Below are 27,341 nucleotides of genomic sequence, written 5' to 3'. Positions count from 1 at the left end.
GTTACTAGAATGTAATCTCTTTCAATGTCGACCACATCCTGGCCTTCCACATACAACTTCTGGTTATGATAGTCATGGGCCCCTTTGAGGGACGAGAGAAGAGGTTGCATTCATACGTGGACTGCCCGTCGGTGTCTGGAACTCACAGGGTGAGTGAGCTTGTCATCAAGTCCACCTGTCTTGGTTGCTGTAGGACTAGAGAGAAGTCAACAATCAGAACAGGATGGGAAGAGAGTCAAGTGCACACAGATCAAGTAAATGAGTCAGCGACAGACCAATGGTGACCAGATCCCTGAACTTGTCCACTGATTAACAAGAGAGTCAATCAAAATCAGCATATTGGTCCCAATCCGACAGGCCTCCAATCTTGAGCAAGAAATGCCATAATGGCCAATGGGTGTGATCTGCTCACCAAGCCACCCACCTAAACCAGAGTCCTTAGAAGGCAACAAAGGCATAAGTCTCCAGGTTTCTCAAGGCATCTAACTACCACGCCTGAAGGGTACATAGTTGTAGAGTGCTCTGAAAGGAAGAAGCAAGGATAGGCACAATATAGGACCTTACCTGGACTCATATCACTCTACACAATGATACCACGGGCCACTGACGGTCCTTGCCATATGAGCAGTCTATAGAAAATTCTGAGAAATATGCTTCTGGCTAGGAGGATTTATACTTTGATATGCAGGGAATATCTCTGCCAACCAGAAAATTCTAGTCACCAGAGTGTACTTAGGAAATGGAACCCCAAAGGGAGCAGCCCTTGAAGTTTAGGACCCAAGACAAGGGTTGACTGGCTGAGGTCTATGCACAGTACTGGGTCACTACTATAGTGGAAATGAGATCAAATCTGTCTTCTTTCCCACATGTTCTGGCACAATTTTGTATCAACTAAATAACCATAAGTCAATATATATGCAACTATTTATAGTTGAAAATATTTATAGCTGCAAATAAACAGATACATGTGTATTATATATACATACGCAACTATAATTGTAGATCTAATTCACTACAAGGTAAGGAAGAACTTAAAATAGTTCATTGTTAATTCTTTGATAATTATTAAAATGAAATAAGCATAATATTTAAGCATATTGGCCAGTGCAAATTTGGTACAGGAAAACAAAGAATATCTTTGCATTGCTAAGCAATTAATGCATCACATTTCAATTAGCTAGGATTGTTCTCTGTGGTATGGAGTTGCTGAATTCAGTATTTAGTGAACCATGTAATTCCTTCATTGGCAATTATCACAGAGGTAGGTGGGTATGCAAAAAATACAAAACATTCTAATTGTTGTTTTTAGTTCAATAGTAATTTGCTACTGAGTTACAGAGGCCACATACTGCCTCGTTTAGTTTTTTTTTTTTACTAGTTGGATCATTTACAAATTTAATTTCTTACTAATTTGAATCTGCATTTTTCTATCTCCTCTGTTTTCTGTGTACCTATGCCACTTTTGTTTTATGCTAACATCAGTCAAAAATGGTTTAGTTTCTCTGTTTTTGTAAATGACATTGTTAATGGCAGAGACATTGATCAATGCTGATGTGATATTTGCTTCCTGTAAACATGAAAAAATAGTATAACCTTAACCTTTGTGCAATGGATACATGTGGAGGTTATTCCTTCCAGGTCCAGCTTTTAAGTGTCATTAAATATGACACCTACTAAGCGATAGGGGGCCTGAACCTCCTCCGACTTGTAATTCAGTTTGAGAATTAAAGACAAAGAAACAGCACTTAATTTCCTAAAAAAAAAAAAAAAAAAACACATTCATTTATAAGCCACAAAAATATTTAAGGACTCCATTAATTAAAGAATAAAGAGTAAACTGCCTGGACTGAGATTAAAGGCCTCTTACCATCTGCGGCCATCCATTCCATCTCTACCTGCTCCTGTGTCTCAGGCTGCACGTTTTCCTCTTCTAGCTTGACCTACTCATTAACCAAAAATTCATTGGAGTTTCTCACTTTCATGATTTTTCCATAGGTGCTCTTTTCCCACCCTCTTTTTCACTTTCCTAACTCTTGCTCTTCCCTTAAGGATCTTGTCATCCGAAGTGAACACATTCTCCATTTACTAAATTTAAAATATTCAATCACCCTTCTCATTTACCCCAGTGCTCAGTATCCATATATATTGATCTTCTATGATTTCATTAAATTTTCTTCTTTAATACATATATACATTCATTTTCTAAATAGACTGTCATCTTTTGGTGATACCATGAGGTTGTTATATTATATCATATATTATACTATTTACTGTGATATATTTTATCAAATTTTGTATAGATAGACACTTTTCATTTATCCTTAGAGCACATGGAATGCCATGAATGCAGTAGACCCTAAATAAATATTTAACTGATTTCCTATTATCTGATGAAGCAATGTGACATTCTATCCACATGAACCTTATTACTCAACATTCCTGCTGCTGTCAGTTTAGAAAATTTTAGTGAACAAGATGGTCGACTGTGAAGGGTCTGAATTTTATCATACTTGCAGACTAGCAAGTTAGCCCATCACAGTTTCACAGATGTTGGTTTGACACAGTTTTTTACTGCTCATTGAGCAATCAGCAGCGTGAGTGTTGTTGTTGCATTTGTTTTCTGTGCTTTAAATGCCACAAGAAAATGCAAGGAGGGTCATATGACACCTGAGCAGGCAGCACAATTACAGGAGAATAACCCTGAGTTTAGAGAATCCATATTTTCTTATAATAGGCCGTAAATTATGGTCAACAGTGCCCCTGTACCAGCAGCATATCCCATTTCTATCTCCCAAAACTATAAGCAAACTGCTTTCTGACTCTAAGGGAGGTACTTTGCTATCCTCCAAGGTTGTTTTCCAGAAAAAAAAAAAAAATGTGGTCAGTGCCTCTGCTTGCAAAATATGGAGAAATGTGAGTCTCCCAACAAAGAGCTAACCCAAAGAGAAAGGAATCAGAATTCAATAGAGAGCTTAAAGAGATACCTGTTAAAGTATCACTCATAGATGTGGTTTGCTTTCACATTTCTTATTACTAGAGTATAATAGTCAGAGTTTACTTTACTCCCACCCACTCTCACTTTTTCCCTACTCTTCCCGAGTTTCAAGCTCATTGGAACTAGTGCTAAATTGACTTTGTCTTTCATAATTCTTTTTCTCTATCTCCCTTCCACCTTACTGACATATTAGGGGCCACAGCCCAGCTGTATAAGAGGGAAAACAGCTCCTACACTCACCTTTTATCTTTCTTCTTTCCTGTAGCAGCAACATCTCATGTAGAAATAGAAACAAGTCCAAGGCCAAGAGAGGCAAGTTTGTGACTTGTGTTGTCCAGTATAACATCAGCCAGTTATACGTGGCTATTAAACACTTGAAATGTGGCTACTGAGATGTATAGTTTGAAATGTACATTGGATTTCAAAGCCTTACTGTGTAAGAATAATGTAAAAATAACATACCTACAAATTTTACATTGATTTCATTTTGCAATAATGAAATCATTGGGATATATTGTATTAAACTAATTATGTTCTTAAAAGGACATTCACATGCTTCTTTTATTTTCATTTTTAATGTGGCTGGTAGAAAAATTCAAATTAGACATGTGGCTTACATTTGTGGCTCCTCTTATATTTTAGTTGTACAGATGATCTGGGGACATTGGTGTAAAGATGACTGATTTGCTGTCTCTCTGGATATATGACTATCAGCATCAGACCAAAATTATATATGCTCATCTAGGTTAGGGAGAAGGGGTGATCTAAATGTCTGCACCTAACTTATCTTTTATTTTTTGCCTCAGCCTTTGGGGCCCAAGCCCACCTAACCATAAAACATTCCTTGGCTTGCATTTATGGAGAGCCTCTGCATAACTTCCTTGTGGATCTTTTGGGCGGAGAAGACTGATATTTCAGATCAGTATTCCTTGACTTCTCAACTATTAAATGTCATTATGATGATGTTGGAGGCAGGAAAGGCTTTTAGACATAATGCGTGAGGCTAAGCAGAGTAGAAGCTTGAGCCTTTCTCCATTTTGCAAAAGATCCTCAGTTATCACCAAATGACTTAGTTGACTTTGAAATCTATTTAATGAATTAGTTAGTAGTAATTGTATTCTATAGCCAAATATTTCATCTACAAAATAAGTAATTAGTTATATGCTTTCCGAGTTTATTCTATTGTTTCCTTTTAAATTCCTGTATCTTGTCTTTTGGTTTTTCAAAGATATGATGAGCGCTTAGCTGAAGCTTTTATTTCTGTTTTGTGCATTATTTTATTTGGATTTTTTAGATTTGTTGGTTTTTAGTAAATGGAGGTGTGCACAGAGGAATTGAAATGTGTGCTTATTTAACAGGACAAAGAATCATAATATCTCTTTAGTTCTACTCTTTTAAGCTAAAACAAAAATGATTTTAAAAAAACTATAATGTGCCCTTGCTATACATTACATGTGAAAGGTGAGGAAGATGCAAAGATACCTCCCTTTAAAATGGAAAAGATTGAGCTTCTTGAAAGAAGTCTCTTTCTATCAGGTATTAATGCTTGGAAAGGGTCTTTAAAAAATGGAATTTTTCCCATCTGTCTAGAAAAATGGTACTGGTGCTTTACTTCATATAACTGTTGTGAATTCCTTACTTATATTAAAGGTGCTTATATACTGTAATTGCTTATGGCAACTTGGCAATCTCCATGACCAGGCTATTTAGTCAATGTTTGGAGGGCATTTTACACCTATATCTATTTAATTTCTATTAATTGCAGAAAAAGTTTACCATTGCATAATAAATCACACATTCTCAAAACAAGTTGGAAAGCAAAATTAATTAATTATTAACTGTCATGGTTAGGGACAGGTGTCAACTTGGCCAAGTTGTGGTACGTGTTTAGCTGATTGGGCAAGCCCTGGCTTGTCTGTTGCAATGAGCATACTTCATAGGATTAGGTCATGATCACGTCAGCTGCATCCACAGCTGATACCATTTGTAATCAGCCAAAGGGGAGTGTCTTTTGCAATTAGTGATGCTAAATTTACTCATGGGAAGCCTTTTAAGGAGGACTCAGAGGAGACAGGTTCCATTCTTGCTTTGACTGGTGAGCCTCTCCTGTGGAGTTCATCCAGGCCATCCATCGGAGTCATCAGCTTCGCAGCCTGCCCTGTGGATTTTAGACTCTGCATTCCTACGGTCACGTGAGACACTTTTATAAATTTTATATTTGCAAGTGTTCCCTCTTGATTCTGTTTCTCTAGAGAACCCTAACTAATACATTAACCTACTCATTATTTACTTGAAATCTTATAAGTCAGCAATCTAATGAATAAATGCTTACTTACTGTCCATTAGAACATAAAATTAAAGGTGTGCCTTCTTATTTTTTAAAAATACACTTAATATATGTTAGAGAATAGCTTTGTTTTCTCCTTTACAATCAGTGATTTGATATTAAACTAAAACTAAGTACTTTTTCCCTATTCATTCTTCTTCCTATTAGCATTCAATGCACTGGTAATAATAGAAGATATAATTAAAAAGAGATGATTTCCAGTGGTTTACCACTTTGAAGGAAGGTCGGTGAAGTTATTAAATGTTATCTGCAATAAAAGGTCATATTGATGACAGGTTACTTTGAGGTGAAAACTTTTTGGACAAGAAATTAATGCTATTGAATAGGCAAGATCTTTGGTTGTGGTTATTTAAAATAAACTTCAGGTCCCTGCCTTACCTCTTATGCAGCTATGTTACTTTTGAGGTTCCTCCTTCTGGTAACATTATACTACTCTTATCAGACTTGCACCACAAGGTGCAAACTTTTTTGACCATTGAAAAATATTTATGCAAACTATTAGGAAAACAAAATGGAGAAGAGGAGCACCTTAAATTAATAAAACTGAAAAATAAATCTCGGTAAATCAAAGCTTATGGAACACATACTATGAATTCTAGCTTATGGGAAGAAAATGAATGTCCTCCAATCAGATTCAAAGAATTCAGTATCGATATTGTTCAGTTTTAAATATTTTGCTATACACAGATTATCTTGATTTGATAAAAAAAATAAAAGTCAAAACTAAGCAAACATTCAGAAGACCAACTTTTATCAAAGGAAATTTAAAAAAATAAATGTTAAAGTTCAAATCATCTGTTAAATACTAAATTCAGCATGTTCTTATTAGGAGCAAAAGTAAATTGCACTCTCTTCAAAGAAAAAAGCATGATTATTATTATTTTTATTATTATTTTCCTAAATACAAAAGATGCATTTTTGTGGGGGAACATCAAAGTTCTCTCTTAATTTATATCAAGTAAGGAATATAGTGTCAGTAATTTGGGGCTGATACTTTATTGTAATTTATATCTGTTTTCTTTTTGGCACCTCACCCCTGATTGGTTTTTAAGTCTTTCTAATGTCTTTTTAAATGCAGCTAGATATATGGAAAATTTTAGTGAGTCAAGAACACCATTTTAGCAATGAGAAAATCACTTCTAAACATTGTTTCAGGTACCAATTGTATTGTAGAGGTTAAAGCAAGTTAATGTTGTTTGGCAGCATAGTTTTCCTTCAAAGATCTTACTCCCAATTTTGATATTCCCTTGTGATTTTCTAGAGAAGCTCCAGGTATAGATGCATTTGTATCTGAGAATAAACAAAACAAACAAACCAACAAAGAAAACAAGCGTGAGTAGAGAAGTCAAGGTCCCCAGTCAGGAATAGGGTATATGCTTCCAGGCGAGCTTCTTTTTGAAGTATTTCTGAAGTCAGGATAATGGATTTATCAATCCCTTTTGGATCACTCAAAAATGAAAGCTCTGTTTTCACCTCTTTTTGACAATTAAGGAATTTGAAAATATTAGTCAAGAGAATCATATCTAGTTGAGAGTCATGCAAGGATAGAAATCAGTGTATTTTATTCCTTAACGTTAGAACAGGTTCTCCAGGCCAGCGTTTCCTATTTTCACAGGAGATCACACTAGAAGGGCTCTCATTAACTCCTCAATGAGAAAGTTTCTACTTTCCTGACTGCTTTCACCTGTCAATTGGTGCTGTGCTTGACAGGATCTGTCACCCCAGACTTCTATGATTTTCCCCTAGATTTCCCTAATCTTTGGACTTTTTCTTCCCAATTTAATTTCCTAACCCCTCTGGGATCTATCAACTATTATAAAAATAAAAAGTAGTCCCTGGTGAAATACAAATGAATGTTAATTTATTCATAATTACTTACCTTTTCCAGAGATACTCACATTTTCATAAAGAACTCCTTGGAGTGAGGCAGATATTTGAAAACCATTTAAGACAGCATCTGTTTTCATGAAGATTATATTCAAATTGGAATAACAGCTAGAATAGAGCAGAACAAAACTGAGCTCAGTTATCTTATTTATGCTAGAAAATATTTAGAGTTTTCATGAAAAATGACCATCACAGTAACCATGGGAAGAGGCATCATTGTCAGGGAAGAATCCCTGCAAGATAGATAAAAAGACCTAAAGTTACAGTGGCATGAATACAAATGACAGGTTTACTGACAACGAGATGCTGACCTTCAGAGCAGGAAAACCCATGTTTTAGAAAACGTGAAATAAAACTGATAGGTTGGGATCAGAACCTGAAGAACCCTAAATGCCAAGATCAGAAATTCTTCCTTACATTACAGACAAAAGGAAGTTATTGCAGGTGTTGGTGGAGAAGAGGTCATGGTGAAGGTTGAGACTGCATTAAAGGTAGAGAAAACTGACTTCATTGAATGTTCAAAGAAATGTCAGTAGCTATAGGACAGGATGTTGAATGTGATGTCAGAAATAATGGAAAGCAGAAATATCTTCGTGGAAGAGTCAATAGAATTTATTACTTCTCTAGATGTAGGACTGGAAGAATAATAGATTTAATATTTTCTTGAATTTGAAAACTAGGGATATTTTGAGAGGTGCAGATTCAGTTTTGAGGGGAGAGGATAAGGAGGAAATAATAAATTCAGTTTTGTTCAGGTGGAAGGACATAGTGATTTCCACAGTTCCTTCTGTATTACTTCTGTGCAAATATAGGAGAAACAAATCTATAAAAAAAAGTTTGCAGCAAAAGGAAATATGATTTTGAGTATCATATGGAGAGATATAGATTAGGAAATCATTCACATGAAGTTTATAAAAAGTTTTAGTTAAATAAAGAATGATCAAATACAAGGAAGTTTTTGGCACAACAGTAAACCTAGTAGATACTTCCAGTACCTGTGAATTGCCACTGCCGTGCATACTATGTTCACAGAATAAGTAATTTCATTATTTTGTTAGCTGGATAGTTTAAAAGATGCTCGATATAATTCTTTTGCTGGAAAATGCTTAGTACAGACTTTGGGAGCTAGAACATGTTTATTATAATCTCTTCACTCGGGCAGCTTTGATTCATCTCAGGTCTAAAGCCCTCCTGGAATAGCTTGCTGTTGATCTAATCTGAAAAGTTTACCCTCTGTTTCTACTTACATTAACCGTATCTTCTCAGCTTCACTTTCAGGAACGAGATAACATCTATCAGACTGGAACAGTGCCAGAAACACCATCTGGCCCAGTAAATCATCACCTTCCTGACCTGAAGGTCAAAGGTCCGAGAAGCTGAGATGGTCAACAAAGAAAGAAGGAACAAGTCTCTTCCCATGGGAGCTTTATATCAGTGTATAAACTCTCACTGTGATTAAGGGCACAGCTTAAAGTTGCCAGAGGTAGAATAATAAGAGATATACTTACTAAACAAGAATGAAGCAGTTGACCATTAATCAATTTTAATTAATCTTATGACCCTTACTAAGTTTTTTTTTTTGCTTTTTTGTTGTTGTTCTTTTTACTTTTCTGTCTTTTGCTTGACCCTTGCCCTGTCTTTGTCTCCTTGAGCTATGAAAACCTGAGTCTTTTTCTCACATCAAACTAGTCGTGGAAAGATTTCCTCCAGTTCCTTGTATGTGCATCTGAAAAAGACTCACCTTCTTACCAAAAGACTCGTTTCTGTTTCACACCAGATAGGGTGGGCCGAACTATTGAAAACTGTAATTTTGCAGTATCAATTTCATATTTAATTTTCAAATAAAGCCAACTTTAATATTGCCTTCGTAAAGTAGATAAAATGCTTTTTGCATCCTCTATCTCTTTTTTGAAAGCATAATAAGATTTTATTATAGAAAGGAATTCCCATATTAACATCTAATATTAGTATTATAAATCTGTCACAGTGAATGAATGGTGACACATCATTAACTAAGTTCCAAAATATGTTCAGATTTCCTTAGCATTTTATTAGTCCTTTTTCTGTTCTAGCATCCTACCTAAGTTTCCAATTCACATTTAAAGTTCATGCTTCTTTAAACTCTTTTGGGCTGTGATGGTTTCATGGATTTTTCTCATTTTTGATGACCAGCAGGTTTGAGGAATACTGGTCAGGTATTTTATAGAATGTCCCTCAACTGACATTTTCCAGATATCGTTCCTCTTATTAAACTGAGGTTATTTGCTTTCTGGGTGCTTGTGGTAGTTAGGTTCAAGTGTCAGCTTGGCCAGGTGATGATGATCCGTTTTCCTGTTTCTGTGGACTTAGATCATCAGTATGTGAAATTCATCTATGGCTGATGACACTTGTGGTTGGCTAAGGGATGTGCTTTCCACAATAAGTGAAGTTTAATTTAATTAGCCGGAGTTTTAAAAGAGAGAGGTCAGAAGAGAACTCAGTTAGCTCAGCATACTTCAATTCAGCACTTGGAGCTTAGCCCAGATGTTTGGAGATGTAGAATGGAACTGCTCTGGGGAAAGCTGTTGGACCCAGAAGCCAGGAGAGAAGGCCAGCAGACATCACCATATGACTTCCCACGTGACAGAGAAACTTAGATGAAAGAAGAACATAAAATTTTAACTAAATAAATCCCCTTGTTGAAAGCCAATCCTTCTCTGGTATGCTGCATTCTGGTAGCTTTAGCAAACTAAGACAGTGCTTTTTAACCTGAAAATGTCAAAGTTATGTGCTATCAACCTGACTTCCCACGGCTGATGTTGACCTTAATCATCTGGCTGAAGTCTTCTTTTTTGTCAGTTACTTTCTTTAAAGCTGTTCTCTTTACACCCTTTTCTATATCTTTTTAATTTTCTGACAATGCATAAGGAGTTACTTATCCATTTCTGACCTGGAAAATAATATGCACACATATATCCCCTTACCCAGTCCTCCTTGCCAGCATCCAACATATTTTGTACGTAAACATTTTCAATAAACAAAAGTTATAGCCTTATGCTATATGAGTTGCAAAGTTAGGAATAGTGGGATGGGAAGGATGTCTTAATTTCCTAGGGCTACTATAGCAAAGCCCCACAAACTGGATTGCTTAAAACAATAGAAAGTTATTTCTTATAGTTTTGGTGGTTAGAATTCTGAATTCTAAGTGTCATCAGGGTCATGCTTCCTCTGAAGTCTGTAGAAAAGTGCCTGCTCCGTGCCTCTCTCCTGGCTGCTGGTGGTGCCTTGTTGGCAGCACATAAGGTTCTCTGCCTCATTAGTCACATGGGATTATCCCCCCATCTGTGTGTGTCCAAATTTCCTTTTCTTATGGGGACATCGATCAGATTGGTTGAAGGGTCTGCCTTACTCCACCACACCCTCATTTTAATTTGCCTAATATCTATGAAGACCCTGTTTCCAAATAAGATCACATTTGAGGAACTGGACTTTATCATATCTTTCTGGGGTGAAATTTAACCCATAATATGATAAAATGATGAAACACACACAACCCCAGCTTCTTAGAGACATAGTTACTCTTGGGTAAGATTTTAGATTTGTGGAGTACCACGGTGATTCTCATTGGTTGTGCATTGAGGTAGGTATGAAGCCATGAAAACTACTGGTGGCTGGGTTCCACTTGTAGAGAGGCTTATTTAATTTGTCTGATGTTTGTCCTGAGCATCAAGGTTTTATAAATTTCCCTTCCCATTTCCAGAATACAATCAAGTTTGAGAGCCACTAGCAGCAGTTCACCATAGTCAATATGTTTATCAGCTACAGCAATAGTTGGTTACATCAGAGATCTGAGTAGCTTGGAAAAAATAGGGGCTTCTGTTTTGTATTCTGATGTGAGTATAGAAGTTATTTTGGAAATACTCTTTTAAAACATTTTTTTTAACCAAAAAAAGTAGGGAAACCCAGAATCACCATTCTGGGCTAGTTTGCAGTATGTTAAAATTTATATCGGGGGACACGACTGTGATTAAGAAAAAATTCAGAATTGTATTTTTGTGTACAGGCTTTCAAACAGAACTGAAAATTGTAATTGGGGTGGTAGGAGGCAGCTATATGATAACCAGAAATGGTGTGGCATAGAAATATATATAAAGAAACATATACATCATGTACACTGCTTTGCCACTATTTGTGAGAGAAAAGAATGGTTTATAAGTAGTGCATAAGAGAAACTAATATAATGTTCCTAACATGCAGTTCCATTTTTTAAAGTAGTATTGATGGTGTTGAAATAATTTGTAAGAAAGAATTTAAGTACTCTTATCAACTGTGGGGAGAATATGCATTTTATATTTTTACCACCAAGCTCTCTTTATTTGTTCCTCATTTCATGTCAGAATTAGGATTAGAAAACATGTCCTTTTTGACTCACAGCAGACATGCGACCAGGCTAATATAGCTCCATGGAGTTGCAAAACACGCTGTGATACACATCTGTCAATGTATGTCTGGACAGGAGTAGCAAATGTCACTTCGAGGGACAACTGATCATCTTGACAACCCTGGTTCTCCATCATTGTTAGACTTAGAATTCGAATTATTTTTGTCCAAGGTTACAGCTCTTATTTATAACAACTATTAATATAAAAAACTTAAGGGAAGAAAAGATTTAGAATTTTGAATGAATTTATTTTTAATTACTTTCTTTTGATCAAAATCCTGCCATTTTAGGAACTTCAATTTCGATACGCATGTAATTTAAAATATACCATACTGATGTTGACCAATGATTGCTGACAGTATGTGTACACATATCCATGCAAATTCACTCTCTTTTTATAGAATGTTTTTCAAAGGTTTACAAGAAATGATTATGAACTATATGAAAATGAACTATATTAAGAGGACTACATAATAAAAACACAGAAGCTTCCTAAGAAAGAAGGCAGATGATATGCCTTTTAAAAAATACTAAAGGATAAGAAAGACTAAAATAAATTATCAAGTAAACTAAAGAAACAGGTAGAGAGCATCAAACTAAATGTCATAAAAAGTTGAAGAAATTAAAGAAGAAAATAGCAAAACAGAGAAAACTAAAATTTTTTTAAATAATTAATTTGTAATGTAAATAATAGCTTTTCAGAGAGAACAATACACATTACTAAGACAACATCATATTAAAGATAAAGAATGAGAGTGGGCATAATCAAAGATACATAGAAATGTATAGAATTATAAATTTGAAAATCTTGATTAATATATTGATAATTTAGGGATCATAAACTATAAAATAACACAAAACCAGGTATGGAACCTGAACAGATGCGTGCACAAACTTTGGAACATTTTGAAGGTCATCAAAGACACATTTTAAAATATGGCAAATATATTATGATGAATTCAACCAAATTCTGAAGAAAATATGCTCTATGCCATATAAATTTTGAGAACATAGAAAAATATAGATAACTTTCAACCCCAGTATTTAAAAAAAAGATAATCCTACTACCTAAAATTAGACAAGATGATTGTAGAATTAATGTGTAGATAATAATTTGAGATGATAATTTTAAATTTTGGTTAAAAGACTTGGCATATATAAGGTATAATTAAGCATATTACATTATGACCAAGTAGAGCTTTTCCCAGTATTGCACTGACATTTTCTCATCTATACGTAAATGAGTATATTCTCTTCAATAATTGAACCAAGGTGAATAACCCTATTATTTCACTACTTAGTAATGAAAAATAACTTATAAGCTATGCCTTAGCTTTTATTTTTTTTAAAAATACCATAGATTTTAAAATAAACATAAATTAGGTACAAAACTCCATCAAAAAGAAGTAAGTCCAGAATATTCACTATCACTTGCACTATCCAATAATTCCATGGAGGTTCTATCTGAAGAAATAAGCAAGGAAAATTAATTGAATAAACACTGTAGGCAACATGATTTGCTATGAAAAAAATACACAAAACATTTAAATGTAAACTTATTCATATTAGTGTAAAATAAATATTCCCATATAAGATTAACATATAAAAATAGGATTTTCCAAAATGGTAGCAGTGATGAATTCTGCCAGATAAAAATAAAATCCTCAATAACAAATATACAAACTCTATAATAACTATGTATAATTCTAGCAAGATATATGTGACAAAAATATACCAGAAAACTATAAAAAGGTTCTTAAGCTGAAACCTAAAATATATATATTATTTATATATCATGTCTGGATAGGGTGAATCAAATGGTCAATTATTGTTTTTCATGTGAATAAACTATATATTAAATAAGATATTATTCAGACACTCTCAAAATACATTTTAGGAAAATATTACCAGCTTATGCAGTATATATCTAGAGTAGTAATTGTCCAGGAATCAAAAAGATAACTGAAGTACTGGTGGCACAAATTTGCACTACACTTTATATATTTAGGAAATTTCAAAGGAAATTATTTGGTGTAGAAGAAAAGGAAACTAGCATTTCCATTATCAGCATAGTTTATATATTAAAAAGTAAACACAAATAAAATAATTCATCTGACAGAGACAGTCTAAAAATTGAACTCCCTCAAATTCTACTGTTTATGAGAAGAATTTTCTCTCTTCCTGGTGAACATGAAACAAGCTTGGAAAGTTCTCTGTGTGGGAAATTTTTAGTTATATTCCAATATGAACAAGATTATTTAATATTACAAAAACTGAAACCCTAATTTCTGCTGATTGTCAATGTGTTTCATTTCTAACTGCCAACACATCTTCATCTATTTTTCAAAAGGTCATATCAAAATTCTGAATAAGAAAACTCAGGACACCAAGATTCAGGTAAAGTTCTCTATTTGTCAATGGAAATAGTTCAATGTAACAGGACAGAGTCCACATAAATTTATATGCATAAATGGGAATACTGTCTTACATGTAAATTCACATCTAATCACTTTTTAAAAACAACAACAACAACTACTGGGATGATTGGCTCTCAATCTGGAAAATAAAATTCTTTTCCTGTATAATATATTCCATAAAATATAGTTCAGATAAAATATGCTATCATTAAAATTTTTGATAGATATATAACAAATATGAGATGAAAAAATTAATCTTTACATATAAAGGAACAAAATAAAAAAATAAAAAAATAGACCAAAGACATAGGAGGGGTGTAAGGGTAGTTCAATCGTAGAATTCTTGCCTGCCATGCCAGAAACCCAGGTTCAATTCCTGGCCCATGCACTTCTCAAACAAACAAACAAACAAGCAAACAAACAAATGAAAAACCAGGCACACATTCAGCAAATGGTGCTAAAATAAGGGAATTTTCACTCGGAAAAAGAATGAAATGTGAGCCCAACAAACAACATAGAAAAAAATTAGGAAGTAAAATGAAGATTCACAGATTTAGACAATAAAAAGTATGACAAAGAAAATCTTTACATTTACAATCAATATAATTTTTAATTTTTATTTATTTATTTATTTATTTATTTATTTATTTATTTATTTATTTACAGAAGCAGGCATCGAAAATTGAACTTGTTGGTGAGAACTCTGCCTCTGAGCCACTGTGGCCCACCCAATATAATTTTTAAAGCAAAAATTGTCTAGAAAAAGTACTTACAATATATGTTTTGAAAATGATAAATATCGAGCACATATAACATATTCATTAAAATAAATTATGAAAAGACAAGTAACTTAATAGAGCTATGAACACAGAATATAACTCAGCAAATCGAAGAAGAAATGCAAAAGGCCAATAGGAAACTGAAAATATGCTTAACCTGCATTTTTTGAGGAAACGTGAATTTAGAAAAGGAGTTGGGGGCAGTGCAACCATGGCTCAGTGGCAGAATTCTCACGGGCCATGCCCATGCATTTCCCAAACAAACAAGCAAACAAACAATTGAAAAAAACAAATGAAAACTCAACAAATGGTGCTACAATAAGGGGATAGTCTCAAGAATGAAATAGAACTCCCACCATACAGCATACCAAAAAAAAAAGGGAATTAGTATCATTTTTTGGTCATTTGTTTGGAAAGCATTTAAACTAGCAATAATATCCTATATTAATTGGTCTTGAGGAAATAGTACTCACATAATAAGAGAATGGTTCAATAAATTTTGGGGTATCCATATTGAAATTTGAAATGGAAACATTATAATTAGTGAGGCCCTTTAACACATGCACTAAAATCAAGAGAGGGCAAGAAAAAATATAAATGTATATTATTATCAGACTAAATTAAAAACTAGGAACAAGCAGCTTCAGATCCTTAAAAAAACAGGAAATCTCAGTGACACGGCCCCCTCTCCTGATGTGGATGAAATCCATGCAACAGTACAGATTAGTCTCTCTCTTCTCTAGTGTAAAGTAGAGCTTGTGGAGCTGCCATCTACCAGCCCTGACCCAGAGCAGTTTTCGCCACCCTTGGGGATGGTCCATGATGGGACATTTTCCCCTTCTCTTAGGGACTTTGAACTGTGCAAGTAACAAAAAGATCAGTTGCCCTTACTGGATTCTTTATACTGTGCAGATAATAAAGACAACATTTGATGAAAGTTTCTGTTGTGCTCTGAACTGGTGTCTGTTCTCATGACACACCATTGTAGCAACCTGCTCTGTACCTCCCACGTGCCAAGGGAAAAATCTAGAGCTCTTTTTGGATAAGGTTAATTTTTTTACTACACAGGAGAATACATATCTTTGCTCAAAGCAATTTATATATTCATATTTATAGTTGGATAAAAGCATATGTGTATATTTTCATTCTCTATGAAAGCACATGGAATAGAATACATAAAACTGATAAGAACTATTATCTATGAGGAAAAGGATGAGACTTTGAAGGTCAAAGAGGATTATTTCTTACTTTAGTTTTTAAATGTATTTTTTTACAAGCATGTCTTCATGTAATATATTGTAATAATAAATTAAGGAAAATGTTTCAGAGAGCTGTTTCATTTGTCAAAGTATGTTTTATAAAAAGTGAAAAACATGGCTTTCCTCAGTATACAATGAACTTGTCAAACTTATATTCAACTCTTTCATTAATGAATGAAGCAATGAAATTGCAAAGCTGATTCCAAGAACATTTGAGAAATAGAGGTTAATCTGTCCGTGAGGAGAACCATAGAAGAAATAATAAGAGAATCAGAACATGATTGATACTAAACATTGACTCTTTAAATGTTCCATAATAATAGTCATATCCTTTTGATGTTACTTTTCCTATAACAAAGAAATCTACAACTTAGCATTAATCTTTATAGTATCTGATTTCTAAACAAATACTACAGACAAGCATTATTCTTCAATAATTTTATGATTCTTGGGCAGTTTTAATAATTCTCCTGTGTGATACGGGAAGAATTTGATATATCTTCTTGGCCTGATCTCCAAGATTTGAATTGTTTTCTGCTCAACTGCATTTATGATGTATTTGTTCTGGAATTAATATCAATCATCTCGAACACTCCATGTTTGGGAAGACATCTCTCCTCAGTTAGATTTAGACCTCTCAAATGAAACTTTTATGTTTAATGGTTCCTGAAGTGCTTTTGTAAACATAAAAATAGTATGCCACTTTGAATCTATTGTGTACCTCAGGAAAGCCATGTCCTTTAAGCCTCATTCAGTATTGCTGGATGGGAGTTTTTTTTTTTTTTTTTTTTTAATTTTCCATGGAGATGCTACCCACCCAATTGTGGGTGGAGAATTTTGATTAGATGATTTCCATGGAGGTATGTCTCCACCCATACAAGGCAGGGTTGCTTACTGGAGCCCTTTAAGAGAGACCATTTTGGAAAAAGCTACAAAGCCATAAGAGCCACAAGAGTCACCAGAACCAGCAGAGTCAACAGAATGGATAGAGTCCCAGAAAAACCATTGATTGAAGAAGTCTGAAGAGAAAGCCAGCAGACATTGCCATGTGCCTTTCCAGTGGAGAGATAAAACCTGAACTTCATCGACCTTATTGAATCATGGTATCTTTCCCTGGATATCTTAGATTGGACACGTTTATTGTCTTGCTTTAATTTGGACATGTTCATGGCCTTAAACTGTAATTAATTATCCTTTTTAAAAAGCTGTTCCATTTCTGGTATATCATATTCTGGCAGCTTTCAAACTAGAAGAGATTTTGGTATTGGAGAAGTGGGGTGCTGCTGTGGTTTGCAATTACCAAGCATGTTGGAACAGCTTTTTAAATGGATAAAAGGAAGAGTCTGGGACAGTTTTGAGGAGCTTGATAGGAAGGCCTAAAATTCTTTGAAAAGACTGTTGGTAGAAATGTGGACTGTAAAGATACCTCTGATGAGGCTCTAGACAGAAATGAGGCATGTGTTATTGCAAACTGGAAGGAAGGTGATCCTTGCTTTAAAATGGCAGATAATCTAGCAAAATTAACTAGTGGCTTTGGCTGGAAGGCAGATGTTAACAGTCATGAACCTGGATATTTAGCAGAAGAGCTGTCCAAATTAAAAAGTATAGCCTAGTTTCTCCTTGTAGATTATAGTGAAATGTGACAGGAAAGAGATAAGCTGACAATTGAACTCAGACATTGATGGTCTGGGCAATGCTTGGCTTCTACAAAGGGAGACCCCAGGGAATAGTTCCCCACCTGAAGATTTAACCAAACATAAAACTATTCAACCATTTTGGAAAAAAGCCAAGATTGAAGATGAAGTTATCCAGGAAGGATTTATGGAGGGTCCTTTTATTTGATGGGCATGATCCTAACCCATTGCATAGGAAACAAACAAGAGTGTTGTGGGAGCTGTATAAAGGGAACCAATGCCAGTCTGAACTAATGGGGCAGAAAAGGGACACATTGGAGGAGAAATAACTTCAGAGAAAGAACCATGAAGGCTAAGGTTGGAAGTGAAGAGACCTCTTGCCAGGAGAGCAGACCCAAGCAAGTAAGAGAGGGTGAGTTTGCCCAGAAGGCAGAGGAAGGACCTTCCACCTCGATGCAGTGGAAGAGTTTTGCTGCCTTAGGACTTGGAAAGAGGGAAGCACATCCCTTAGGGACTAGGGAGAACCTGGCTGCCACCACATTGTCGTGAAGGGAAGGAACTTGTGCCCCAGGATGGCAGATAACCTGGGTGTTGCCCTGATGCTTGGAGAGTGTGGAGCTAAGAAAAAGGTAGTCTCCCCAATGTCCCCCAAGGTTGCATTAAGAAAGAGGTGGGCCACTGTGTAAGCCCTTGGAAAGGGTGGGACTGCTGCTTTCTAAAACCTTGAAGATAAATGACTCTTAGACTTTAAAATATAATGGGGTTTGCCCTGTAGGTTTTTGAAGCAGCTTCAGTCCGGTGACCCCCTCCCTGTGGAAATGGGAGTACATATCCTATATATGTCCTTATTCATATATTGACAGCAAATAACGTGCTCTGAGTTTTACAGGGCCAGAGCCAGAGGAAAATTTTGCCTAAGGACAGACTATATCTATAGCTGATTTTGATGAGATTTTGTAATGTTTCTGACTTTGTATTGTATTTGTATTGTTACTGAAATGGCTTAAGGCTTTCTCATATTGTGATAGAATGAATGTATTTTGCATTTGGAAAGAATATGTCTTTTGGGTCCAACAGGTGGAATGTGCTAGTTTGAATCTATGTGTACCCCAGAAAAGCCATGTCCTTTAATCTTCATTCAATATTGCTGGGTTGTATCTTTTTTATTGCTTCCATGGAGATATGACCCACATAATTGTGGGTGGAAACTTTTGATTAGATGTTTTCCATGGAGATTTGTCTCCACACATTCAAGGTGGGGGTGCTTTTTGGAGTCCTTTAAGAAGGAACTACTTTGGAAAAAGCTTTAGAGTCATGAGAGCTACAAGAGCTACCAAAACTGCTATAAGAGCTTCCAGAACTGGCAGAGCCAACAGAATGAACAGAGCCCTGGACAAGCCATTGAAGAAACCTGGAGAGATGTTGCTATGTTCCTTCTCAACTGAGAGAGAAACCCTGAACTTCACTGGCCTTCGTGAAGCAAGGTATCTTTCCATGGATGCATTAGATTGGACATTTTCACAGCTTTAGAACTGTAAACTTGCAACTTAATAAATTACCCTTTTTAGAAGTTTAGAATGGTATGCCGCATTCTGGCAGTTTTCAAAGTAGAAGATGGTTATTCTAACAATGAGGAAGACCAGTATTAACATCTATAATGCTTAATTTTCTCAAGCATTTAACCAAGTTTTCCATAGTATAATTGTTAATATAGCATTAGGAATTATTTCTTCCAAGGATTTAAGAGAAACAAAGATTTAGGAGGAATAAATGTTAGCATCGCTGTGAATATACTTAGGATGAAAGGAAACAAAAGCTGAAAAGTATTTGTTCACTCTTTGGGAGATGAAATTATTCCTTTTTTTTCCCTAGTGGCATTTATATTAAGTTTAATTGAGATCTTTATTTGACATTTTAGTTAAAAATTAAAATCCAATATGAGAAATTATACTACAAAGTATTGAATCTATATTTAATTGAAGAATTATAACTTTATAGATTTTACATAGTTTGTTTGGAACACTTTTTCTTTAGTTTGATCATCTCTTCATGATCCTGGAATTATTTTTACTGATACTTCACAAGACAAAATGTGATAAAATGCTTTTAAAGTTTTAAATTATACCAATAACATCACGTTAATTTCAGCAAAATAAAGTTTCTCTGTAAGAACTTTGCATTGTGAACTTTTTTGAAGGTTTTTAAAATAACAGTTTTCAAACTTTTAAGTTAATTGTGCAATATAGAAAACTGAAAAACACAAAAAGCGAAGAGCACAAAAGTCATTCAGAATCTAGCCAGTTTACAATTTGACATATCCTTTTAGGTCCATTATGGGTACATACATAACAGAGTATACATTTTTATGCAGTTGTGATGATGCAGAATGTATCATGCTTTCTCATCAAAAGCCCCAAAGCCATGAGTATTGTGATAACCAAGACTACATGACACAAACTCAACCAGGAGGAAAAAAAATGTATACTTGTCTTTCTTGGGGACAAAATTTCATAAAAGACAAAAATGGAAACTGGCTTCTAGACATATTGGTGAATTACAAATCCTGCCTTTCCTTAATGCTCAATTTAAAATGAGACATAAAGCTAGAGGACAATAAGTATTATACATCTAAGAGAATTCATTATCAGATCTACATTGAAATATTAGCAAAAAGGTATGCTTCCATTTAATTATTTGGTAATGTTTTCTTATGTTATAGCCAAAAAAAGTGCACGTGCAATGGTTACATCAAAACTGAAATAAACATATCTGCCTATATTGCTCTCCATGAGCTTCTTTCTGCTGCTTTGCAGCTACCCTAATGAACAAGTCCTGATATACACTGCTCAGAGGTGAATTAGCAATTCCATGTGAAAGATGCTTCTTTTCTACTAATTTAATAAAAAGATATATATAAATTCATTAACTCACCAGCTCTATTTTTCTACCAGCTCTATTTTTCATCATACATTATCACCTCAAGACATCGAAAAGTCTTAGATGTTGTGAAATAAAGAATGAATACTATTCACAATAAACATAAGTATTTTACAAAAAAATTCACATAAAACTATGGTAATAATCTAAAGGTATCTCCTAGATATAGAGGTACTAGCAAAAAACCCTTCCATTTGCCCATCCTCTTCTCCCTCCTTCACCATTTCTATGTCTAAGTACACAAATACATCTAACTCCAAGAGGTATATTAGGAAAGGTTACTCACAAAAGACAGTCCTTCTCAGGAACTAACACAAAGATATTTCTGTAGTGCTTATTTTATTACCCCTTTTAAAAATATTATTTGGATATTAGGATTTGTCTTTTAATACAGAGAAATAACAAAATGCCTATAAAGAAAAAGGTCCAACAATCTGAACTTCTTTAACAAACCATGGATAGGGAACCCTTTCCTCTGAGTTTTATTCCATGCCCCCACCACCATGCTGTCAGCACACTGCATGAAGATATCAGTTTTAACAATGTCATTCCCCAAATACAGCCATTCCTATGTATTAACAGAAAACAGTATTTAAGGTATTATTTTACACTCTCTGTTTTTTAACATATACTGTGTAATTCTAAGCATCTAGAAAGACCAGCTGTTTCAGACAAGGACTTGCTTGTCCACAATATACAGAATAGCATTGGATAAACCACAAACATGTAACAAAAGATGTAATCTGAAAGTGTCTTCTAAATAAGGACATTCTTTTCTAGGACACTTTCCCTTCCAAAGTCCATCAACCCAGTGGTTGCACCTGCCATGCGTAGGAGGGATTTTTAACAATTATTTTTTCCATAAGTAAAATTTTGTCATTTCCAGAGCAAAATCTTCCCTATAAATTTTTACACAAATGTAACAAAATGTATTCATTGACTAACTTCGTCATACACTGGCAAATTTGTCAACATCTAGAAAGCCTAGATCATGTAAAATTAGGAGTCATTTGCCCATTATATTATGCTATATACACAGTAAAGTGAAACACAATGCACAGAACATATTGGATGATGATGCCTGACCAAAAGCTTTACTGGCAGAGAGCCCTTGGCACTTCCTCCTCCCTCCTCCCTGAAACAGCACAGACATAAAGTGCGCTGGTCTGGAGCTGTTTTGACCGTTCCACTTCCAAATGATCTTTCATATGAATTTTAACCAAAGAATATCTATAAAATGTGCTATTTCACTACCTCCACTTCCAACATGCTGTGTGCACTTCCAAACATCTAGAAAGACAAAGATAGTTTAAGCAAGGACTTAAAATCTGTCCACTCTACACAGAGTAATGTTGAATTAAATTATACACAGGTGACAGTGCTTATATCTAAAAGTGTCTTCCAAGTAGAAACTTTCCTGTCTTGAGTTCTTCATTTCTCCCCATTCCTTCTGTCAACCGCAACCCAGTGGACGAGTTACAGGCACATATGTTCATTTAGATGTGGTTTTACAATTTCATTTCCAAAAGTCATTTTCAGAAGACGGCCTTTATATGAATTTTTGCACAAAGCATACAAAATGGGCTAGTTTGCTAATTTAGAACTAGGTTTTATAAAATTAGAACTCATTTGTCCAGAATGTACACAATATAAACAGTATAGCAAAGTTAAATAAATGCACATAACATAAAGGGCAATGGATGATTAGAAATTTTCTAGTACACATTAGCCAAAAAACTTTTGCAATTTCCTCCTGCCTACTGATCTCAAACCAGTAAACAATACAAAAATACAATGCATTGAGAAATTTTAATAATATTTTTCTTTAGTAATGAAATTAATTCCCCCTCTCTCCACCCCATGTAATGGTTTACCATATTCTCCTAAGAAAAATAACTGAAAAGAAGGAACTTGTACCAATTATGAATCATTTTTAACTTCCTTCTCCTTAGAAAGCATCCTAAGATACCAAGCTTTCTCAAAAATTGATCGCCCTTTATTTTCACCAAATTGCAAGTTCTAAATTGTATTATTGCTATGATTGGCCATCCAAAAAAGTCAGTGTTGCTTGTTCTCTTTTAAATTATTCTGAAAGAAAATGAAAACGTTAATGCAAGATTTCCATGAGGTCTCTCAAAACTGGCCATAGGAAATGTTAACAGGAGTATTAGTGAAGAGCTGGTGAGAACTGAAATAAAGCAACAGTGACACCATATAATAAAACCATGAACAAGTCCTGTCAGACCTGATGAAAATGGCACAAGACTGAAAGGCTTTATCAAAATCCAGATAATAAATTCATTACACTTATTTTCTAAATGCATAAAGAACTGTGGGTATGTATATGCATCAAAACTATAGCACTGGGTATCTCTGAATGTGGTAATTAATTGTACATATGTATGTTTGTGCACATATATATATATGCACACAAAGAGAGAGAAACAGTTCTTTCTTTCAAGTAACATCTGTTCTTATACTTAAAATGAAGGGCTCAAAGAATTTGTCATTAGGGAATTGAACATTGAATAAATATTTGGATGCCACTACACACCTATTAGAATGGATAAAATCCAAATAAAATAATAATAATAACAACAACAGCAACAATGCCAAATGTTGGTGAAGATGTGGAATAACAGGGACTCTCACACATTGTCTTTGGGAACATAAAACGATACGGCACCTTTAGAAGACAGTTTGAGAGCTTCGTACAAAGGAAAACAGAGTCTCATCACATGACTCAGTAATCACAATCCTAGGTACTTACCAACTGATTTGAAAACTATGTTCACAAAAAACCTGCATACAAATTTTGTATCTTCTTTATTTATAATTGCCAATTATTTCAACCAATCAAGATGGCCTTCAGCAGGTGAATGAAAAAATATATTATGGTATATCCATAAAAGGAAATAGTATTCAGTGTTAAAAAAACAATGAGTCACCAAACCACAAAAATGTATGGGTGAATCGTAAATGCTTTGAAAGAAGCCAGTCTGAAAAGACAACGGACTGTATGATTTCAATTATATGATGTTCTGGAAAAGGTAAAACACAAAAGGTAATAAAATAATGGTAGTTTCCATGGGTCAGGGTGGAGAGGAGAGAGAGTTGAATCAGTGATGCACACAGGATTTTTTGAGTTGTGAAGCTATTCTATAAGATAATTTACATTGGATATATGGAATTTTGCATTTGTCAAAATTCACATTTACAGCACAATGAATGAACGTAACATATGCAAATTAAAGGAATAATTAGTAGTTTGGGGATCCCAGGAAGATATGCAGACCATGACTGATGAATCTAACTATATTTAAAATGTATGAAAGGAGATGAGCTAAGTAACTGTGGAAATGAATAGAGTCTGTATACTTGAAGATAAAAGTAACTGCACATGTGCACTGCTCTCTATTTGGTAAAGTTGCTTCCCAGGAGATACAGGGTAACACTTCTAATACTACCATGTATGTACACTAGAATTGAATAATTTATAAATGGATAGCATGTTATGGTGGGAGTGGAAATTTACAGATGATTGAGAAAGGAGGCTAGAATAATCACTTGGTAACAGATGAGATTTGAAGACATCCATGTGAACTCAGGTTTATCTTTTTACAGATACAGTTGGTCAGAGCCACAGAAATATGTTTAGGTATGTATATACACAGAGTTTAGTAGGGTTAATAGCCACATAAGTATTTCCTTGTTCTGTGAACTGAGAGGGCCTACAAACAACAACATCCCAGTAGCAAGAAGCGTCCGCAGCACTCAGATCATACTTTCTAATACCATTCTCCAATAGAAGGAACAAAGGTTCATTAGAGAAATGGCTGATTCTAGAATTAGGACAGAAAATATACAGGATGAGTTTAGAATATCTTGAAGCGCCAGTAAGGAAGTTTTTATAAAAAAACAAACAATCAAACAAATATGACATTGTTGGAGTTATGTCAAAGGAATACAGGAGTCAAATGAAGGCTCCCAATGTAAAAAGTTGGAACAATTTAATTATTAAAATAAAGTTCAATGCGCATATAGCCCGAAGGTAAAAACATAATATTCTTGAGCCATATTGATATAAATAAATTTTGAATGAATGAATGAAGAAATAAAGCAAGAAAGAATGAGATAAAAAAGACAAATTTTACAGAATCCCAAATAAATTATGAGAAGCACAAATCCTCACTCCATAAGTGTGGATTGTAAATAGCAAACTCTTTCCAAAGAATAGATTATAGAAAGGTAGAAAACAAGAGTAACTTCAGAGTGGAGAAATATGACAAATATACTTAGGACAGGTGATGTAAAATATCACAAATCACATTGGTATAATACAATGAAAATTGCTCTTTTTGTCTTTCGTCTCCTCCCCCAAAGCTGTACGCCTAATCTAAGCATTAGAGAAAATGTACATCAACTTCTAGTAAAGAAGCATCCTATAAAATATTAGGCAAGTATTCCTCAAAAAAGTCAAGATCATCAAAAGCCAAGAAAGCCAGAGAAACTCACAGCCAAGAGAAGCTCAAGGAGACCTGAAATCTAAATGTACTGCAGTATCCTGAATGGAATCATGGAACAGAAAAATACACTAGCAAAATCCAAAGAATTATGACTGTGCAGTGAACTTTAGCTAATAATGTTATCAATATCCATTATTAATTGTGTTGAATGTATCATACTAATGGAACATGCTAATAATAAGGAACAGAGGTATGTGAGGTACTTGAGAATTTTCTTTCCAATGTTTTCAATTTTTCTGTTCTAAAACTGTTCTAAAAATAAAATATAACTTTAAAAACAATAGAATACATTTATCTATATCCACAACCAAAAAAACTAACCAAGGTCATCACAATGGGTATAAAATTCTTGATGGAAAGTTTTATCATTCTTATTCATCACTAGTTAAAATGTTTTTCTAAACCAAGTACTAGGATTACATTTAAGCAAGAACAGTAAATAGCCATTTATTTCTCAGTAATAGATCAACAATAGTACAGGACCCTTAATGTATGGATATATTTGCCATCTATTCACATTGTGGATAGAATTTTAACAATAAGCTCTCAGACAGAATAGATGAAGAGGCTTCCTGTGTTTTTGTTCAGAATGGAAATCCTTGAACAGTTGTTAGTAGCAGGGAAAAATATCTCAAGAAAAAATTTAAAATTCTAGCAAATTAGTGGATTTTATTTGGTGGAATATATCTACAATGATACATAAGAATTTCAAATAAAATATGATGCCAACTGGGCAATCCTAGTAAATAGAATAAATAAAATTTCAAATGCAAAGTTTGCAAATAAACAATAGATTCAATGACATTTAGGGAATACTGAATAGAAACATTTCTAATTATCTCAGCTAGAATATGCCTGTTGTAGAAAATGAGTGAGTTCTTAGCTAAAAAAGGCCTTAGTTGTTTAGGGACTTAGAGACTTCTTACAACATTTTTATCTTTTATGAAATGGTTCAGAGAAATTAAATGGGTAGTTATTAAATAATTTATTCTTTAGATTCTATAATAAGAGATAAATTCAAATACATCAAATGTGAGGGAAAAGCAAAATATCACTTCAATCAAACTTTCGCATACATGGACTTAATAATTATCACATTTAATTCTCACAATGAACTAAAATTTTATTTGATGGATGTTATTATCCATGTCATATAGATGAAGATACTAAACTTCAGAGTTTTGAACTTGGTGTATATATTATGAATCTATGAGTAGGTGTATTTTGTTTGTTCTTTCATATTGTTTTGTATTGTTTTGTGTTCATGAAACCAAATTCCTCTCCAAAACCAGCAGTAAAATAAACTTTAAGCAGAACACACAAATATTTGTTAAATTGTGTCCAAATCATATTTTGTACCATATATCAGGTGGCAGGTATAACAATATGTTTCTCTTAGTTGAACCTGGTACAATTTGAATGTCCAGATGAATTTTATTGACTTTGATATACACACTTTGAAATATTTTACCATTATCAATATCCAGGCCATTCAAAATATTATTAACCCTCATTTTAAGGTAAAACTCAAAGGTTATGCATTACCTTCAAAGCCACAAAAAAGTTATGTCACATAACAATGCAATGTCAAATGTATACAAACTTGATGCTTCTATGTACGCTACCATATGTCATTAGTAACAGATTATAAACACTAAAATAAATAATAAATAAAACAAACCCTTTAGCAATAATAAAGTGACACATATTCAGTGATTACAAACATTAAGGTTAGGACAGAATTTTAAGGGTCTATAAACAAAGAACCTAGTTTATGCTTAAATTTTATCTATCACATCTCTACTAACAAATACCAACATTTTATCAGGTGTAATTTTTCCATTTGGGAAGTCGGGATGGGTTGGTTTTGGATTGTTTTTTTTTGAAAATTTCAGTGACAAAAACGTCACTATATTTCAAAGCTATAAGTTTCCTATTGAGCAGTTTTTTTTTTTTTTGGATGGTGTCTATTCAAAGTCAGCTGTCAACTGTCTTTTACAGACTGTTTACATCAGAGTAAGTTTAAACCCAGAGATCATCAGCAAAGCAAAGTATTTCACTGCTCATTCAACAAAACTTACTGATTTTTGTGGTCCAAATCCCCCCACTGTCAAGCCCTGAGGTCACTACTATGAGTAAT

The 27,341-nt window shown here is 34.2% G+C and overlaps 1 long non-coding RNA gene across 2 annotated transcripts; it reads right to left on the bottom strand.

The window, feature by feature from the left end:
* On the bottom strand, positions 1 to 27,341 carry LOC143661629 (uncharacterized). 2 transcript variants are annotated; one of them, XR_013164754.1, is made up of 3 exons: positions 27,283 to 27,341; positions 7,241 to 7,337; positions 1 to 195 (listed from the first exon to the last, which is right to left on the bottom strand). It is a non-coding gene; the product is annotated as an uncharacterized LOC143661629 (long non-coding RNA). The 2 variants fall into 2 exon arrangements; XR_013164753.1 differs by lacking the exon at positions 1 to 195 and adding an exon at positions 6,504 to 6,632.

This window comes from Tamandua tetradactyla, chromosome 17, assembly GCF_023851605.1.
Source record: "Tamandua tetradactyla isolate mTamTet1 chromosome 17, mTamTet1.pri, whole genome shotgun sequence".
NCBI classification, from domain to species: domain Eukaryota; kingdom Metazoa; phylum Chordata; class Mammalia; order Pilosa; family Myrmecophagidae; genus Tamandua; species Tamandua tetradactyla.
The sequence above is the reverse complement of the archived record's forward strand: the minus strand, read 5'-3'. Positions and strand labels throughout refer to the sequence as shown.